Source organism: Bos taurus, chromosome 8, assembly GCF_002263795.3.
Source record: "Bos taurus isolate L1 Dominette 01449 registration number 42190680 breed Hereford chromosome 8, ARS-UCD2.0, whole genome shotgun sequence".
Lineage (NCBI taxonomy): Eukaryota > Metazoa > Chordata > Mammalia > Artiodactyla > Bovidae > Bos > Bos taurus.
In genome coordinates this window covers 101,236,711-101,242,254 of record NC_037335.1, presented here as the reverse complement: position 1 = coordinate 101,242,254, position 5,544 = coordinate 101,236,711, and positions in this window count along the sequence as shown.

Genomic DNA, 5,544 nt, shown 5'->3' with positions numbered 1-5,544 from the left:
TCTTTTGGCTGACACAAGCACTTATTTCTGTTGGCACATAATCTACAGTGGAAATGCTGAGTCATAGAGCATTAGTAGATATCCTATACAAGAATCCCAGTTACTCCATAGCCTTGTCAACTCTGGGTATTGTCAATCTCTTTCATTTTAATTACTCTTGGAGCATTAGGAATCCTTCTGTGACATCCCACCTAGACAAAGCCTAAGCTCCATAATTAAATGGATAGAGTCCTTCATAATGCCTTCATATCTGGGATTTTAAACACAATGAATATTAAATAATTACTTGAGCTATAGAACTAAATAATTTTAAATCTCATCTTATTAAATGTTTCAAGTGATAGGAGAGGATGAGGATTTTTCAAAATACACATGCCTCCAAAGATTCGGTTCCTGGAATTAGTAACTAAAGCAGAACATTAGAATAAATCTGAGGACCATTAAAAAAGTACTGGTGCTGGGAGCTAATTTGGGCCAGAGTGAGTTTTTTTGAGGCTTGCCTACCATAAAACAGAATTGAGCTATAGTCAGAAAGTTCTGGGAAGGAAAGTGATTTATTGACAAGAAACTAGTACAGAAAAACCAGTAGGGAGTTATCTTCATGCTACTTGAGTGCTAGGAAAACATAGAGTCTGTCATGGTTCATATTAAACTATCATTTTCAGTAGGAAACCTCCTTTAATGAGGGAAGGTTAGCAGAAAGAAAATAATATACATATATAAGGTAGTGTTGTAAACATCTGCTCTTCAACTGGAACATTAACTAGCAAAATAAGAAATGTGGCTATCTAGCTGAGATCTTGAGGTTGATATAGGTTCTAATACCTTATAACACCTTGGAATGTGCCAAGTAACACATTTAAGTATGGGTCTTAGAAAACTGGGCCCCAGGTATTTTCATTGAGTCTGTTGAAGCCATGTTTGGTGCCACTCCCATCTATTCTTCCTTCCCTTTAGTTATAAGTGGAATGTACCAGCAAGATTCTCCCCATTCCTCCTGGGCTCAAAATGACCCTTCAAACAGGATTTAACCCTGCCCAACAAATATCATCTTATCCTGAATCTCAGATGTGGCTTCCCTGACCCTTGAGAGCTAGATTAAGCTGACTCAACTCTTCAAGTCCATGACCTACAAGGGCTCAGAGCCCTTTGTAAGGGGTATGCATAGTCTAGGGAGTTTACATCTTATAGTCTCTTCTTTATCCTGTGCTTCTGCCTCCTTTGTTCCATTTTTCACTCTGAGCAGGTCAACCTAGTCATGAAAACCAGTCTTTCCACTGGTTTGCATACAAACCCCTACTCATACATCTCATACATGTAGATTTTATTTAAGCACCAGGGTTATAGGGGAGAAACTATATCACATAGCACCCTTTAAACAACTTTTAAAAGTTTAGATACTCTGGTTTGGAAAAGTCTTTCTGGTGGCCCTTTCCATTCCCCAATTCAGGGGTCTCCTCCTCTCTTGGCCATTCTGCCCACGCAGAATCCAATCTCATATCTTCCCTACATCCCTTCTTTAAAAAATTTTTTTAATTAATTAATTAATTTGGCTGCTCCAGGTCTTACCTGCAGCATGCAGGATCTAGTTCCCTGCCCAGGGATCAAGCTCAGGCCTCCTGCACTGGGAGCTGAGAGTCTTAGCCACTGGGCCACCAGGGAAGTCCCCCCCACATCCCCACTTTTTCTTCTCCCATCACAATCAGTTGTTCTCTCATATTCTACTGCCACTCCCATCTTCTCCAGCTTAAGAGATTCCTCTCTTTGTGGTAGCAATGCTGGTCCCATCTGACTGACCTTCAACTGACACGCATGCTTTTGAGTCCCGTTTTGTACTCCAAGAGTTTTGAGGCATCTTTCTCTCTTTAAGTTCCTCTCTTAGAAATCTGGGTACCAGTTGTGAGTTGAATATTTTTCCCACCTTGTTACAAACCTTCCCCAAGGTGAGAGGTGGGCCTGGAACAAACTAGATAGACTTGTCTTCCTCTCTGCATTCAAGCTTAGCCCTCCTGCACTTGCTGTCTTATGCGCTATGCAGAAAAGAGAAGAAAGGGAACGAACAGAAGCTGTAGGGCTGTTAAGAAAGGCGTTCAGGGGAAGTCAGCGCTTGTGACTTGAGAAAGAAAAAGCAAAAACTACAAAAAAAGAATCAGAAAGTCCGGTGCTCCTCCTTCTGCATGTGACCCACTTCCTTTCCATTTCACATTTTTCTCAAAGCAGGATTTGTGGTCCTGAAATCTGGAATCTGGTGCCCTCAGGTTTGGGTGGGTTCTAGCATGATCCTTGCTTTCCTTAAAATGTTGATATTTTGTTCATCATGAGTTTTTTCATATTAATTTTTAAATAACAGCTTTATTGAAGCATAAATCACATACTATAAAACTCATCCTTTTAAAGCATACAATTCACATTGCCATGTTTAAACAGAGAGTGGGAAGCTGCTGTAGAGCACAGGGAGCTCAGTCAGTGCTCCGTGATGAGGGGGATGAGGGGTGCGTGGGAGGAAGACACAAGGGGGAGGGGTTATGTATACATACAGCTGATTCACTTTGTTGTACAGCAGAAACTAACATAACACTGTAGAGCAATTATACTCCAATTTTAAAAAAGCAAATCTAAAAATAAATGTACAATTCGGTGGTTTTTCAGTATATTTACATTTGTACAACCACCATCACTATCTAATTTCAGAATATGTTCACTACCCAAGGCATTTGTTTTAATTTTAATAATATTGCTTCAAACATTATTTATCTTGATTACCGAGTTTTTTGACACCTCCTTAAATTCTGTCCCCAAGGGACACACCTTATTCATCTGATCCAAGTCTTGGCCCTACTAGGCTCCACTGACAGATGAAATGTGAGGTGTCTCCTATCTTTAGAGACTCTACTGGACAAAGGTTCTTTTCAGCATAGCAAGCAAAGGTCAAAGCATCTGTCGAGGAAGGAAATGGGAGTCATGTTCATTGGCTGCTTGCTCTGGGCCAGGTATTTAGTGCATGCACACTACTTAATTTTTATAACTATGCACAGTAGTCATCACTGTACTATTATATACACGAAGAAGCTGAGACTCAGAGAGGTTACGGTATCTGCCCAGGGTCACACAATGAAAGATGGAACCACGATTTTCAGAGAAATCAATTTAATTTTAAATTATGAGTTCTTTCCCATTGTTCTTCTTTTTGATCAGTAAGCAAATAAACTTGATATCAAAGAAAGCAGAAAGTAAATAACAGATAAATTTAAGGGGTTCAGAATATTATTTTCTGTAAGTTCTGTTTTCAAAGGCAAAAAGATGGAGTATTTCCTATTTTGTCTAAGAAATAGATTTCCTAGGTACACAGGATCCTAATTTGGAAAGACCAGAGTCGTTCCTTAGGACAAACATTGATGCAGAAAAATTCTTTCTACACCATCTGATGTTTTTAAGCCCATTATTTATTATGAATGTGTATTTTAAAAGTCTTATAATGGTCACAATTGCTCATCTTTCAGTTTTCACTGAAACTCATGTAGCATATTTATTATTTCCCCAAGTCCCACATTATGCTATAGTAGATATTCATCTTTTTCTAACTAATTTCATTAAGAATTCTTATTTAGTTCAGATGCTATGTTCAGGGTTGTACAGATGGAGCTAAATAAATATAGGCCCACCTGTGCGTGCCAGCTCAGTCACTTCAATCATGTCCAACTCTTTGCAACCCTATGGATTTTAGCCCACCAGGCTCCTCCATCCATGGAATTCTCCAGGCAAGGATACTGGAGTGGGTTGCCATGCCCTCCTCTAGGGGATAGTACCACCCAAGGAATGAACCCACATCTCCTGTATTGCAGGGGGATTCTTTACCAACTGAGCCATGTGGGAAGCCCATAAACCTACCTACAAAATGTTAACGTCTGAAATGAGTAGCTCAGAGAAACTCAGGCTGGCAAAAATTACTGATTACACTGCTTTCACCTTGAACAGGATTCTGACCTTTTTAGACCTTAAATTCCTCTTGTCTAAGATAGAGAGGACTGGACCAGAGCAGTATTTCTCAGCTAGAGAAGGAAAGAGTACATCCACGCTCAGAGTACTGAACCACTCGAACATTCCCACTTTTTATCAAGGTGTAAGTTTTCATATCTCTACAAAAGGTAGAGTCTAAGCCCATGTATCTCTGATCTACGGGTCTACAAATTTCAGGACAAAGGTGAATAAAATATTAATATTACATATAAAGAATCTGCCTGCAATGCAGAAGACCTGGCTTCGATCCCTGGGTTGGAAAGATCCCTGGAGAAGGGCATGGCAACTCACTCTAGTATTCTTGTCTGGAGAAATTCCATGGACAGCAGAGCCTGGTGGGCTACAGTCCATGGGGTCTCAAAGAGTCAGACATGACTGAGCGAGTAACACACACATAAACAAAGAGGGTGACATGTCAGCCTCAGAGATGTGGCTCGGACTCAGGGATGCTAAGAGGGTGACCACACGAAACCCTCAGCGTGCACACATCCTGGGTGTACCCTTTTCACCTGGGTTCCAGGAGAATACATTGGAGGCCATGACCAGGGTATAGCTTAGGGAGCACTGTGTTGAAATCTCACCACCCAGTTATGTCTTAGACATGACTAACCCGAAGGGTGGGGACTAAAGGTCTTCTTTTATTCACATTCAACCTGCTCTGAGCCAGCACTTAGTGCATCTTCCTGGTACCTGGTGACAATGGAAACAGGATAAGCAGGTCAGACAGAAAAACTGCATAAGGGTGACTTGGTGTTCCTTCTTGTGGGGTCTTACTGTTACCACAGGACCCACAGCACATACCTGCTAACCATACATACGCATGTGTCATAAACGTACATATTGGGTTATATGCCAACACACCAGAGCTCCATCCAGTACAGAAATACTCTGCCCTGATACACACACACACATGCCCTTCTCTTACCCTTGTGCAAACATAAACACATAATGTATTGATACACAAATAACTTTAAAAACATATTCTATGCATAAATAGGCATAGATGTCCCAAAGGTAGCTTCTCTCTCTGTCTCTCACAGCCACACACACTATCTACATCTAACCCACACTCTAAATATGCTGTCACACACTTCTACTTTATCCACACCACACACTTGGCTGTCACCAACCATTTTCCCATATACACCATAACATTCTCATGATCAGTCTATTCACAAGACTTTTTCCTCTTTTATATTCCACAGTTAGGGCCCCACACCACACTTACCTCCACCCTCGTATAAATCTTGACCACATATATGCACACAGCCTTTGCCCTGTGATCTGATCCACATCACATATCGCTTCCACCACTCATCTTTGTTTTTGCACACACACAGCCTCTACTCAGCCTTCACACCTGACACACATCCTGAGCCATCACAGACTCCCTATTCTGGCCCCAGAGGACAACACATAGCTTGCCCCTACTCTCCTTTATCTCCTCTCTCCTTACTCCCCTGCCCACCAGCACCATGGGCACCGCTCAAGATATGCACAATAACTCTACCCCAAATAGCTCATCCT